The 15,370-nt window shown below is 49.5% G+C and overlaps 1 long non-coding RNA gene across 1 annotated transcript in view; it reads left to right on the plus strand.

The window, feature by feature from the left end:
- LOC135826551 (uncharacterized) overlaps positions 1-4,403 on the plus strand; it is a 45,282-nt gene extending 40,879 nt beyond the window's left edge. Inside the window, exon 4 of the long non-coding RNA XR_010555320.1 lies at positions 4,006-4,403. This is a non-coding gene — a long non-coding RNA (uncharacterized LOC135826551). The remainder of the gene's footprint in view (positions 1-4,005) is intronic.
- The last annotated feature ends 10,967 nt before the right edge of the window (positions 4,404-15,370 follow it).

Below are 15,370 nucleotides of genomic sequence, written 5' to 3' on the forward strand. Positions count from 1 at the left end.
CTAATTGTCCACAAACTACAACGCAGCCACTTACACATTAAGCAAACTACAGTTCTCAACTGCAAAAACGGTCTCTTCACTGCAACTAAAATTTAAATTTAAATTAACATTACAAATTGTCGCCCCTGGCCCATCATGAGGGTAGTAATAAAGGTGTTAAAAACATTGCCAAACAAAAGCTCCAAGTTGTAGACAAACACGTTGAACACAACAGGAAACACTTGTCGCATTTTCAAAATTTGAATACGTATCTTCTGGAAGTGACGACAACGATCAAAAGGAGGAAACGAGGAAGACCAATAAGCCAAACGAAAACCATCGTGAATTCAACGGATGTTAGCGGTGTCGACAGGAGTAACAAAGCAAACAAGTCCAACGTAAGAGAACAACGGCAGGCGTCGAAGGTTGCGGAACTAGATGATCGGACATCGTCCATCAAGCATCATTTTTCGAGCAGACTGACTAGTTGTCGTAAGTTGTATAGTGATGATATCTTTTCGATTCTAACTCGTTGAAGGTCTAAGTTACATCTTGCTGTGTGGGATCAACTGTATATTCGTAAACTAGTTCCAGAACTTGGTTTACAGAAGGAGAATGTGTTATCGTTGCAATTGTTTTTTTCGTCGTTTTTCTCCATGCTCAAGCCTCTTGTACTGGCAAAATACCATCTTGATCAATAATAGAAATGCAACTAAAACCCAAAACAAATTTAAAGTGAAAAGAACTCGAAGCAAATGAAAAAAAGAAAAAGCCAAAAGAAAATTACCCAACCAGCCGCACACGGAACACACAAGAGGCAACAGCATAACTACGTAAACTTGCTCAAAAAACGTTTTATTGATATCCATTAACTTGGGCCACCAACACAGCTAGTGCAGCAGACAAAGCACCAGCCTCCAGAACCACGGGATGTCCGAACAGCTTCCTGCAGCCTCGGAGACACATAGTACAAGACAGAAATAGCAAGAAAGGCAACTTACATCGAACATAGTCAATGACGTGGCAATACTGCTCGGGCTTTTTTGCTGCCAGAAGAGCGGCCATTCTTGCGTACAATTCCGATGCTGCCTTCCCCACCCCACCACTTGCCAATATCACCACTGGAACAAAAGATACCAGCTCCACGTTCCTGACGCATTCCTCATAATGTCGTCTTTTCTCCTTCTCGTGGCGTTGGTACACAGTAGCACGTGGTGCAGATCGATTTGAGGAAGCATGTGGGTGGTTGAACATCCGAACATCAAGAAGGATTCGCTCAAATCGATATCTCAACTGCTCGCAAGTCAGCGGCTGCAACACAGGTTCAATGGAGATATTTGAGCACACCTGATCCAACAACTGGGCAGTTGTGTCCGGGATAGCGTGATGTATTATCGACATTAAACGTCAATGGGGACATGCAACGGAGTGCGTCACATTGACTTCATGGACACAAGAGCAATGGGATTGAAGCTTTGCAGGTGTCCCCAAATAACGGAGGTACGAACCATCCCAAAACTCCTGTTTGTTGAGATTAAAGCCATACTTCCTCAATCGGTGACACGTTAGCCAGCTCGATGATCCCTTCTCACACAGAACATCAATACTGTTGCGCGGGGCCTCGGAGGAATTGCTCATCGCCACCTCCATCCGAGCAAGTTGTGCCCGACGTGTCGCCTCTCTCAAATCAGCCTTAGCCTTACTGACTAAAGTCAAGGCACTTACGAGGATCCTCTCTCCAGTCAAAATCCTGTTGCTGAGCGACTCATTGATGCGGGTAGAAGAAGCAAACTGTGCACTCAAGGTCTGAGCACTCAAGGTCTGTGCACTCAAGGTCTGTGCACTCAAGGTCTCACTCAAGGTCTGTGCACTCAAGGTCTGTGCACTCAAGGTCTGTGCACTCAAGGTCTGTGCACTCAAGGTCTGTGCACTCAAGGTCTGTGCACTCAAGGTCTGTGCACTCAAGGTCTGTGCACTCAAGGTCTGTGCACTCAAGGTCTGTGCACTCAAGGTCTGTGCACTCAAGGTCTGTGCCCTCAAGGTCTGTGCACTCAAAGTCTGTGCACTCAAGGTCTGTGCACTCAAGGTCTGTGCACTCAAGGTCTGTGCACTCAAGGTCTGTGCACTCAAGGTCTGTGCACTCAAGGTCTGTGCACTCAAGGTCTGTGCACTCAAGGTCTGTGCACTCAAGGTCTGTGCACTCAAGGTCTGTGCACTCAAGGTCTGTGCACTCAAGGTCTGTGCACTCAAGGTCTGTGCACTCAAGGTCTGTGCACTCAAGGTCTGTGCACTCAAGGTCTGTGCACTCAAGGTCTGTGCACTCAAGGTCTGTGCACTCAAGGTCTGTGCACTCAAGGTCTGTGCACTCAAGGTCTGTGCACTCAAGGTCTGTGCACTCAAGGTCTGTGCACTCAAGGTCTGTGCACTCAAGGTCTGTGCACTCAAGGTCTGTGCACTCAAGGTCTGTGCACTCAAGGTCTGTGCACTCAAGGTCTGTGCACTCAAGGTCTGTGCACTCAAGGTCTGTGCACTCAAGGTATGTGCACTCAAGGGTGGTTTTTGGATTGATGAGGCGCAATCTACCGAGGCGGCAAGGAAGCGCAAATACGCTACGTAAAACGTTCCTGGGGACGCACGGCAGGTTAGCTCCGTGATAAAATTGTGGCGCATGGCATTCTAAAGCGGCTCCAGCAAATGCTCCGGCGCACTCATTGCTCGCAAAAAGAAGTTCCATTTTCCCCGTTATCCCGACGTAAAGGTAGTATATGCCGCTTGAGGCTGTGTCCGCGCAATCACCGCCAATCGCTCTACCTCTTGCACCCAGTTTTCTACCTTCGACTTGACATATTCTTCTTTAAACACACTTGAGCCAATTGCAGCACCAAAATAACATAAGTCAATTAGGCATCCCCGCTTACATCGCGATAGTGCTACAGGTATGCTACTCACTGACAATGTGTGTTGGTCAAGCGGTATGTATGTCGCCCCAACTGTTCCTCTGTCTAGTTGTTTATCCCCCTCATGAAGTGCCTTCGCAGCATTGGATGATTCACTCTATTGGACCTCTGAAACAGAAAGGCTCCAGGCTGTACAGACAGACCTACCCACAAAAGGAAGGAAATGATTACTGTGTGTTATCTTCGAGTTTCACCCCCAAGCAATCATCAGAAAACAGTAAAAACTAAAATCTGGCCCCCGCTTTTGTTGGTTCTTACCTCCGGAAAGCACTGCCCCCACCGGAAACCCAGTGAGAACCCAACATACCCATACAAACAAGCCATAAGATACACGAAAAGTTACCCAGAACTTCCCCGGCCCGATGAGTAGGAGACCTCATGCTTCAAGAGCCATCGACTGACTAAAGGTATTTTTTTACACTGAAACTTGCACATTCCCACTTCCTTGCCGTGGGATGTTTCAATGCTCATGGTCAGTTTGGTGCTAGATTGTGCAAGTCTGACTGTTCAAAATATGGTTCGGTTGGTGGACTGGATCTCATAACTTGTGCGCACATTTGTCCATGTTACAACTCACCACTCGATTTCCATTTTCGCTGCCTACGATATCAAATGAGATCGAAACAGGTAGCTGTCCACAGATTGAGTAGGTATATAATAACGTTGTACATTATACCAAGGTTAGAAAAACAAGAGTGTGCAACTCCGGATCTTTTTTGCACAATCTGCAGATACCCCGCCCGCGGCGGAATTTTTGGTTGACGTCACCTTTTTTTCAGAAAAATGCGCATTTTGCAGCAGACCAGTGTGAGAGCTCGTGCTGGGCACCGGCCTTGTAATGTACAGCCTGGCGAAGTCCACGAGGCTAAACTTTCCATTAGACTCGCGACGCGTGCATCGTAGAAAAGATTACGTCAACAAATAATTCCACCGCGGGCCAACCCATCCCGGAGTTGCACACTTTTGTTTATCTTCTCTTGATTATACACATTGTCCTCTAGTAGTACCTGACATACATACCTGTGTTTCTTTCTTTTTCTTGTCCATGCTCCTCTTCTCAACCTTGAAGTCATTGGCCCAAATGTTACCAGTGATTCACCCGGGATGCCCAGGAGCGGCTCACTACTTCTTCCTACCATTTGTATCACCATGGTTACATTTACCCTGGCAATGATGACACTGATCGTGTGATTAATGGCAGGCATGATGATTGTTTTGGCGTCTCTGATTTCAATTTGAATTGCAAGCATGATTTTCGCCACATTACTCGTTACTATTAATTATCCACACCGTATGTTATTTACGGAGAGTTTGTTTGTTGTGTGTGTTTTCCCAAAAAGATTGCATTTCTAAGCCTGTAGGCACCGACAGCTTTCGGTGTAATGACAGTCTCCCTCTCACATGTTTGTGTAGGAATAGTTTGTGATTGAAGCTTGGAAGAGATTAGCTGGTTTCCATCAAGTTTAACCCTGGAAGTAATTGTATGGCTGTGCTTGCATGTGTGTATGAGTGTGCGTGTATGTGAGTGTGTGAATTGTATCTGTGTGTTTCTGTATGTTTGGATTGGATTGGATTTTTATTTATAGTGGTGACTATAACAGACAATTGCCTAATAACAATAGACCCACTCGAGGGAAAGATGCAAAAAGATATGAATAACTAATATAATAGACTACCGGTTTTGGATAGGTGATCATGTTCGCATTTTGCATAGCTGAAAGGCATAATTACTAGCGTGAAAAAGCAAGGCATTGGGGTAACAGTTTCTTAAAACGGGCGGAGTTATCCACACAGCGAGCTAGAGGCTGCAAATCATTCCACAGCTTAGCACATTGGAAGGAAGCGCCATGACGGGCAAAGGCAGTTCTGAGCATGGGCAACTTAAGAGTGCGTGATAAAAGGCTGCGCGTTGCAAGACCATTATTTAAACGCTCGAACATTTGACTTAATGTGACACTACAGCGGCCTTCCAAACAGCGCCACGTCAGATACAGTAATTTCTTGCAATACATGGATGCCAATCGATCTAGACCAAGTCTCGCAAATAAAGGGGTTGATGGGCAACAAAAACCAGTATCGTACACTGAACGCAAAGCTCGCTTTAGCATTCGTTCAAGCCTACCTAACTGGGTTAAGGAAAGGCGAGCAGAAAAACAATTTGATGCATATAGAAAATCTGGCAACACTAGGCACTTTACAAAGGTTTCTCGGCAAGTCAGCGGAATATTGTGTCGATTTCGGAACAGAATACCAATTTTACTGGCAAGTTTGGTGACCATAGAATCATTTTGTTGGTGTGTGTGTGTGTGTGGGGGGGGGGGTGAGGGGTGTATGTTGGTGTGGGTGATCTTGTGTCTGTCTGTGTGTGTCTATGTGTCATATACGGTCAGCCCGGAGCCAGGTCTGGGAACTGTGCTAGACAGCCCGGAGCCAGGTCTGGAAACTGTGCTAGACAGCCCGGAGCCAGGTCTGGGAACTGTGGTAGTCAGCCCGGAGCCAGGTCTGGGAACTGTGCTAGACAGCCCGGAGCCAGGTCTGGGAACTGTGCTAGACAGCCCGGAGCCAGGTCTGGGAACTGTGCTAGACAGCCCGGAGCCAGGTCTGGGAACTGTGCTAGACAGCCCGGAGCCAGGTCTGGGAACTGTGCTAGACAGCCCGGAGCCAGGTCTGGGAACTGTGCTAGACAGCCCGGAGCCAGGTCTGGGAACTGTGCTAGACATGAACTACTGTAAAGTGAGAAACTTTCGCTACAGATTAAATTTCGCTATTTTCGCGACCACCACACATTCGCGAATATAAAACCTCTCCGTGCATTGATTGTAGACAGTACAAGGTACAACTGAAGAGATAGAATAGCAAAAGTTTCTCATCGTGAATCAGTCCAAATTATGAAAACGCTAAATTTGCGCGCCGAGAAAGTTTGTTGCTTCACAGTAAGTAATTGAATTTCCAAATCCCTCCATGCAGTGGTGGTCACTGGGAGATCCCGCTATGCAGTGGTGATAACTGGGAGATCCCGCTATGCAGTGGTGGTCACTGGGAGATCCGGCTATGCAGTGGTGATAACTGGGAGATCCCGCTATGTAGTGGTGGTCACTGGGAGATCCCGCTATGCAGTGGTGGTCACTGGGAGATCCCGCTATGCAGTGGTGGTCACTGGGAGATCCCGGTATGCAGTGGTGGTCACTGGGAGATCCCGCTATGCAGTGGTGGTCACTGGGAGATCCCGCTATGCAGTGATGGTCACTGGGAGATCCCGCTATGCAGTGGTGGTCACTGGGAGATCCCGCTATGCAGTGGTGGTCACTGGGAGATCCCGCTATGCAGGGGTGTTCACTGGGAGATCCCGATATGCAGTGGTGGTCACTGGGAGATCCCGCTATGCAGTGGTGGTCACTGGGAGATCCCGCTATGCAGTGGTGGTCACTGGGAGATCCCGCTATGCAGTGGTGGTCACTGGGAGATCCCGCTATGCAGTGGTGGTCACTGGGAGATCCCGCTATGCAGTGGTGGTCACTGGGAGATCCCGCTATGCAGTGGTGGTCACTGGGAGATCCCGCTATGCAGTGGTGGTCACTGGGAGATCCCGCTATGCAGTGGTGGTCACTGGGAGATCCCGCTATGCAGTGGTGGTCACTGGGAGATCCCGCTATGCAGTGGTGGTCACTGGGAGATCCCGCTATGCAGTGGTGGTAACTGGGAGATCCCTCTATGCAGTGGCGGTCACTGGGAGATCCCGCTATGCAGTGGTGGTCACTGGGAGATCCCGCTATGCAGTGGTGGTCACTGGGAGATCCCGCTATGCAGTGGTGGTCACTGGGAGATCCCGCTATGCAGTGGTGTTCACTGGGAGATCCCGCTATGCAGTGGTGTTCACTGGGAGATCCCGCTATGCAGTGGTGTTCACTGGGAGATCCCGCTCTGGAGTGGTGGTCACTGGGAGATCCCGCTATGCAGTGGTGGTCACTGGGAGATCCCGCTATGCAGTGGTGGTCACTGAGAGATCCCGCTATGTAGTGGTGGTAACTTTGAGATCCCGCTATGCAGTGGTGTTCACTGGGAGATCCCGCTATGCAGTGGTGTTCACTGGGAGATACCGCTATGCAGTGGTGTTCACTGGGAGATCCCGCTATGCAGTGGTGTTCACTGGGAGATCCCGCTATGCAGTGGTGGTCACTGGGAGATCCCTCTATGCAGTGGTGGTCACTGGGAGATCCCGCTATGCAGTGGTGGTCACTGGGAGATCCCGCTATGCAGTGGTGGTCGCTGGGAGATCCCGCTATGCAGTGGTGGTCACTGGGAGATCCCGCTATGAAGTGGTGGTCACTGGGAGATCCCGCTATGCAGTGGTGGTCACTGGGAGATCCCGCTATGCAGTGGTGGTCACTGGGAGATTCGCTATGCAGTGGTGGTCACTGGGAGATCCCGCTATGCAGTGGTGTTCACTGGGAGATCCCGCTATGCAGTGGTGTTCACTGGGAGATCCCGCTATGCAGTGGTGGTCACTGGGAGATCCCGCTATGCAGTGGTGGTCACTGGGAGATCCCGCTATGCAGTGGTGGTCACTGGGAGATCCCGCTATGCAGTGGTGTTCACTGGGAGATCCCGCTATGCAGTGGTGTTCACTGGGAGATCCCGCTATGCAGTGGTGTTCACTGGGAGATCCCGCTATGCAGTGGTGTTCACTGGGAGATCCCGCTATGCAGTGGTGGTCACTGGGAGATCCCGCTAGCTATGCAGTGGTGGTCACTGGGAGATCCCGCTATGCAGTGGTGTTCACTGGGAGATCCCGCTATGCAGTGGTGTTCACTGGGAGATCCCGCTATGCAGTGGTGTTCACTGGGAGATCCCGCTATGCAGTGGTGTTCACTGGGAGATCCCGCTATGCAGTGGTGTTCACTGGGACATCCCGCCATGCAGTGGTGGTCACTGGGAGATCCCGCTATGCAGTGGTGGTCACTGGGAGATCCGGCTATGCAGTGGTGGTCACTGGGAGATCCGGATATGCAGTGGTGGTCACTGGGAGATCCCGCTATGCAGTGGTGGTCACTGGGAGATCCCGCTATGCAGTGGAGGTCACTGGGAGATCCCGCTATGCAGTGGTGGTCACTGGGAGATCCCGCTATGCAGTGGTGGTCACTGGGAGATCCCGCTATGCAGTGGTGTTCACTGGGAGATCCCGCTATGCAGTGGTGTTCACTGGGAGATCCCGCTATGCAGTGGTGTTCACTGGGAGATACCGCTATGCAGTGGTGTTCACTGGGAGATCCCGCTATGCAGTGGTGTTCACTGGGAGATACCGCTATGCAGTGGTGTTCACTGGGAGATCCCGCTATGCAGTGGTGTTCACTGGGAGATCCCGCTATGCAGTGGTGGTCACTGGGAGATCCCTCTATGCAGTGGTGGTCAATGGGAGATCCCGCTATGCAGTGGTGGTCACTGGGAGATCCCGCTATGCAGTGGTGGTCGCTGGGAGATCCCGCTATGCAGTGGTGGTCACTGGGAGATCCCGCTATGAAGTGGTGGTCACTGGGAGATCCCGCTATGCAGTGGTGGTCACTGGGAGATCCCGCTATGCAGTGGTGGTCACTGGGAGATCCCGCTATGCAGTGGTGGTCACTGGGAGATCCCGCTATGCAGTGGTGTTCACTGGGAGATCCCGCTATGCAGTGGTGTTCACTGGGAGATCCCGCTATGCAGTGGTGGTCACTGGGAGATCCCGCTATGCAGTGGTGGTCACTGGGAGATCCCGCTATGCAGTGGTGGTCACTGGGAGATCCCGCTATGCAGGGGTGTTCACTGGGAGATCCCGCTTTGCAGTGGTGTTCACTGGGAGATCCCGCTATGCAGTGGTGTTCACTGGGAGATCCCGCTATGCAGTGGTGTTCACTGGGAGATCCCGCTATGCAGTGGTGGTCACTGGGAGATCCCGCTATGCAGTGGTGGTCACTGGGAGATCCCGCTATGCAGTGGTGTTCACTGGGAGATCCCGCTATGCAGTGGTGTTCACTGGGAGATCCCGCTATGCAGTGGTGTTCACTGGGAGATCCCGCTATGCAGTGGTGTTCACTGGGAGATCCCGCTATGCAGTGGTGTTCACTGGGACATCCCGCTATGCAGTGGTGGTCACTGGGAGATCCCGCTATGCAGTGGTGGTCACTGGGAGATCCGGCTATGCAGTGGTGGTCACTGGGAGATCCGGCTATGCAGTGGTGGTCACTGGGAGATCCCGCTATGCAGTGGTGGTCACTGGGAGATCCCGCTATGCAGTGGAGGTCACTGGGAGATCCCGCTATGCAGTGGTGGTCACTGGGAGATCCCGCTATGCAGTGGTGGTCACTGGGAGATCCCGCTATGCAGTGGTGTTCACTGGGAGATCCCGCTATGCAGTGGTGTTCACTGGGAGATCCCGCTATGCAGTGGTGTTCACTGGGAGATCCCGCTATGCAGTGGTGGTCACTGGGAGATCCCGCTATGCAGTGGTGGTCACTGGGAGATCCCGCTATGCAGTGGTGGTCACTGGGAGATCCCGCTATGCAGTGGTGTTCACTGGGAGATCCCGCTATGCAGTGGTGTTCACTGGGAGATCCCGCTATGCAGTGGTGTTCACTGGGAGATCCCGCTATGCAGTGGTGTTCACTGGGAGATCCCGCTATGCAGTGGTGTTCACTGGGAGATCCCGCTATGCAGTGGTGGTCACTGGGGGATCCCTCTATGCAGTGGTGTTCACTGGGAGATCCCGCTATGCAATGGTGGTCACTGGGAGATCCCGTTATGCAGTGGTGGTCACTGGGAGATCCCGCTATGCAGTGGTGGTCACTGGGAGATCCCGCTATGCAGTGGTGGTCACTGGGAGATCCCGCTATGCAGTGGTGGTCACTGGGAGATCCGGCTATGCAGTGGTGGTCACTGGGAGATCCCGCTATGCAGTGGTGGTCACTGGGAGATCCGGCTATGCAGTGGTGGTCACTGGGAGATCCCGCTATGCAGTGGTGGTCACTGGGAGATCCCGCTGCGCAGTGGTGGTCACTGGGAGAGAACCCAGCAACGGAATTACCCTTACGCACGCACCCACACACACACATGCCTAGGCACACACTAATACACACTCAGGCAAAAACAGACACATGCACAACCACCAGCGTTCACGTTTACTCGTATACTCCAAGGAGATAGCGTACTACTCAAAGTCCGACCAAAACAAAATAATAATGAGGGGATACAAGAAAGACAAAAGCCAAAGCTTCTTCCTGGAGGGCATGAGGCAAGAATAGTTATAACGTTGCTCCATAACTTATAAAATTCCAAGTTATAAGCCGGCTATTTTGTGCATTCACGACGTGATGCAGCTAAATAAAGGTTCGGTGCATGTCAGTTTCACATCAGTCCTTTTTGTTCTTATTTAAGCCTAGTTCACATTCGACGCAACGCTGACGGTACGGGACGTAAGGGCTTGTCGGGAGGGCTGGGGTAAGCTGTAAAAGGTGACATGAGATCTTATGTTGCTAAAATTCAACTCAAGTCGTGCTAGCCATTCTGTGAGTTATCATGGGAAGCGCAGTGTTCGAAATGCTAAAAATTTCCAAGTACGAATCGGGAGTAGTTGGCGCACGACGCCGTCTCCTGTTCACACTCGAATTGCAGCCGTTTTTTACGCTTGCGTCCCCGTCTACGCCCGTCTACGGTATGAAAAGTTGGATCGATCCAACTCTTCCCGTCGCTTCCCGATCTGTACGGTAGTACGGTTGCGTTCCCGTTCCTGGTGTTCCCATTGGACGCCGTCAGTCCATCCCGTCGCTTCCCGTCGATCCTTACGTCGCGTCCCGTCGCGCCCCGTCGAATGTGAACTAGGCTTTATGCACTGTCCGACTTGAGATTATCCGTCCTTTAATCGTTAGTGTTGGACAAACCGGTTACTGTAAAACATGTACTTTTAGGTGCATTCAAATTTCTCACAACTCACAATAATCACAGACAGGATGAAAAGCGAGAAGACCTTTTCCCCTCGTGGTCCCCTTTCCTATTCATGCATTTTGGCTCAGTACAAGTCACCCGTGAAGTGTCAGACTAAACAAGTGTAGAAAGCAGTATTTTTTTAAACTAAGATCCTCAAGTGTTGTGATTATTGTGAGGTTTTGTGTGAAATTTTTATTTTTCGGCTATCACATTTCGTTAATTTCTTACTTTTTAGACGGGGTCCATGGACTAGAACACAATAACTTTTTTTAGAAAACCGCCACAAAGCAGTTTTTATTGCTATATTTTCTTCTTCTTTTTTTAGCTATTTAGGATATTATTATAATAATTATGTCACCAATGGAATGCCCTAAATGATGGCCTAGCGCCTCTACATGTACATCATACCAAATTCAATACTGTACCGTATTATACGAATTGATGTGCAAGCATTTTCTTGCAGAAAATGGCACTAGTCTTGCATATTCGTGTTCTTCTGCAGGGGAATCATATGGGTAGTGGCAGTGATACTTTTTTTTATACACAGGTCATTCTGTGGATGTTGCTGTTGCAGAATTGCATGACTGTCATAAAATTGGCTTGTCTTTCAGAAAATTCAGATTTCCACACCCTAAATCACATTTACTTGAGAATTGTAACCAGGTGTGTGCCGCAGATGTTTTTGTTGATTCTGTGTTTATAATTATTGTAGTCATGGGTTGTCGTGATCAGGTCATCCTGAATCATAATTATCCCTTTGTGGACGGACTGTACGAGTTTCGATCTAATAAGATCGAAACTTCGTCACTTCGTAACTCCATCGTTTCTTGAGCAAATTCCACGTGGTAGCGGGAACTCCAAGCTGTCCAATGCAACAATCGCCGAAGAGTTACAATGTCGGACGCCAGATATATCGCACGCTGTATTCTTACCTCGGCAAATTCAAATTTTTGATCGATCATTTCGCCATTTTGGGTGAAAATCCCTTTTCGTGTGCTCTTTGAGCGACTGAGCACATAATGACGTAGCCGGCTGAACTAGGTTGCACTCCACCATGGGTCTTCGCCAACCGCCAGTTTCCACCAGGTTCGGCAAGGGTTGCCTCGCGTTCCGGGGCGCCCAGCTGTGGAACACATTACCCAGCGATATACGTGCCATCTCCACGCTCCGCCAGTTCCGCGCCAGCATGATCCCGCACACACTTACTGGCCTTAGTACCTAGAGTACCAAACGTCCTGTTTGATGATCAGCTGGCTTAGTTTTTCTCCACCTCTATCCTAATTACATCAGTCCCCAATTTCATTTATTACTGCTTTCTATCTGCATTCGCCACCTTTTCATTGGGCTGATCTGCTCGTTTGGTTTGCGAATTAAAATAAACACAACAACAACAACAACAACAACAACAGCAAGTTTAAATCGTCTCAAAACAGATTTGAGCGTTCTGCGATGAAGAAGAGTGAAATGGCGTTGATGGGACGAATTTGCTTGCATATCAGGCTTGAAGACGACTTTGCTGTGTTACCGCGCCTGGCCGGATTATGGAGATTGGTACCCTGACGTAGCTCTCGCCAAGGGCTTTCCAATGAGCCCTTGATTGTGAAAATCAAGTGAAGGACACCAAAGTTATGACATGGAAAAGTTGAAAATTGTACTGACATTTTGTAATTCTGGTGCTGACTGTGCCAGTTATCCGTCCATAAAGGGCTAATGTACTGAAATCGTAATCCTGTTGATGTCGATAAACCTTTTGGAAGTAATTCCAAGTAGTTCAATGACTTCAAAGTGTTACAAGTCCACGATTGTCTAAAACAACACAGCAAAGTAGGAACAACGAGAGAGCTTGGAAGCTCAGGGCCCTGCGCTATGCTTTGTTGCCTAGCTCATCGTGCATGTTGTTAGAACTGATGGAAATGCTTTTTCCTTTGATTAGCTAAATCATTGTTTTGCAAAAACGTTTCAATGAGATACTGAAGTACAAGTAACGTCTTCTGCATAGCTATGGGACCGGCGCTGACTCTGCCGATGACGGGCGTTCTGGAGTCGACGGGATGTCTGTCCTGACGTTTCCTGGGACCGGCGCTGACTCTGCCGATCACGGGCGTTCTTCTTCTTCTTCTTCTTCTTCTTCTTCTTCTTCTTCTTCTTCTTCTTCTTCTTCTTCTTCTTCTTCTTCTTCTTATTATTATTATTATTATACTGACGGCAACTAACATCCATTCTGATTGCATTTACTCGTCTCCTTACTTCGTATTTCTTTCCAGAAAATCTCCCCATACAGCAGGGAGTCATTTACATAATATGACTCCCTGCTATACATCTACATGACTGTATATACGTTATAATTATTATGCTATCGGCCTACATGCGATTTCCGGGCTGGTCGACAGGCGGCCCAGCCAGCCTGCTAGTGGGATCTCGGCCTCGCACACAAATCCACACAAAATTTAATGTTACTGCACTGAATGCATTCCCCCATACACTTCGCATATATACTCATTCTCTTGATGGTACCGTACTCTTGATGATACGGGACAGGTACGGGATAGCGCCAGGCATGTCGATGGCACAAACCAGGGAGTAGTACAATACCTTATTGTACTACTCCCTGGCACAAACAAACAAAATATTGTGGCCAGCTGTCTTTGCTGGTACGGTACAGTACGGGATAGATACAAAATAGCGCCAGGCGTGACACAAACAAACAAACACACAAACAAACACCAAATTAAAGCTGTGTGGACCCTGGCTAGCGCCAGACGTTACTGAAGTAACGTCTTCTGCATAGCTACGGGAATAAACATGTATTAAAATATAAACAAAATTACATTGTCGAGTCCGACACCTCATTCCGACAACTCACTGATCCTGAGGATATAAGGGGCAAGGATATATGGTTGGAGGTACTGAGAGATAAACAAGGCACTCCATAATAATACAATGTTACACGCCTTTGGGGGAGCATGAATGATATCCAGTCAAACCTCTTTAGGACGAATATCAAGGGACCGATGGTATTTGTTCTGTGAGTTTGTCTTTAAGCGGGATTCACAGAAGCTTTTTGCGATGCGACACGCGATGCGACAGCCGCGAAACCGGGAAATCCCCAAATCGCAACCATCGCGGACCCCACGCAACTGCCGCAACTGGGCCATCGCAGGCCATCGCAGAAGTTGAGGTTGGCTCAACTTTTGCGATGCGATGCGATGCGACAAGCGATTTGGCGTACGATTTTGACCTTTTCTACAGCAAAGTTGTACAAAGGTTCAAGAGTTGCCTATCAATTTTTACAAGGTGTATCAAACCGCGCGAATATCATGGTGACGTAGCCAAATCAGCAAGATGTTGTCGCATCACTGACTTCTTCTGTGAATGGTATTTCGCGAGTTCGCATCGCACGCGTTCGTCGCAGATCGCGTCGCATCGCGTGTCGCATCGCAAAAAAAGCTTCTGTGAATCCCGCTTAACCCTATTTTATAACCAGTGAATACAATTATTTCTCCAATGGAGACACGAATAGATTTCTTCTACACCGTTGTTGTTGTTGTTGTTGTTGATTTTTATTTTGCTTCGCAAGGCCAAACGGGCAATGGTGCCCAATTCTATGGAAGCGAATTTCAAAAGGGAGAGAGCTACGGGGAGAGAGAGAGAAAGAGAGAGAGAGAGAGAGAGAGAGAGAGAGAGAGAGGGGGGGGGAGGGAGATGATAAGCAATTTTGTAGCGTCAACAGAGCGATTTTGCAGTGTCAATAGAGCGATCTTGAAGCATCAACAGAGGGAACACAAAGAGTTCATAACTTGAGCGCACAAGCACGCAGAGAAGGGTAAATGACGTGGTGTGTGGACGGGAAAAGTCAGACAGAGCATTCATTGCAAGGTGTAGGGGATGGAGGCAAGCTTAAATTGCTGGGCAGCCTTGATCTCCCTTACACTCCTTGGGAGAGCGTTCCAGGCCAAGGCTGCCTGAAAGGCCAGGCGAGATCTGCCGGCTTCTGACTGTGCCGAGGGGACAGTGAGGCCCCTGGAAACCTGGTGCCGGGTGGTGCTGCCAGCTGATGGTGAGAATAGGTCCTGGAGGACACTGCTGGCTTTCCCATAGACACAGCGCCACACCAGGACGAGCCGCTTCTGGGCGTAGCACTCCCGAACTCTGTACAGGGACATCCGTTCGAGCAGAGGCTGAGCCGAGGTGTGAGGCGGCAAACCGTATACCGCTCTCGCCGCTCGGTTCTGCAGGACCTGAAGGCGATCAAGCTGCGAAACCTTGAGGGAGGAAGAGAAGGCGTTAGACCCATATAGGAGGTCAGGCATGATGACTGACCTCACATACTGGATGCGACTACTGAGGCTCAGACATCTGCGGGACCGCCACAATGCTCCAATCTTCTGCACAACTGTCTTCGCCATCGCGTCAACATACCTTGTATATCAGGCTTTACAAGGTAGTATCGTCGGCGTACGCCTCCAGGTGGGCTCCGG

Source organism: Sycon ciliatum, chromosome 10 (genome assembly GCF_964019385.1).
Source record: "Sycon ciliatum chromosome 10, ocSycCili1.1, whole genome shotgun sequence".
Classification (NCBI taxonomy): domain Eukaryota; kingdom Metazoa; phylum Porifera; class Calcarea; order Leucosolenida; family Sycettidae; genus Sycon; species Sycon ciliatum.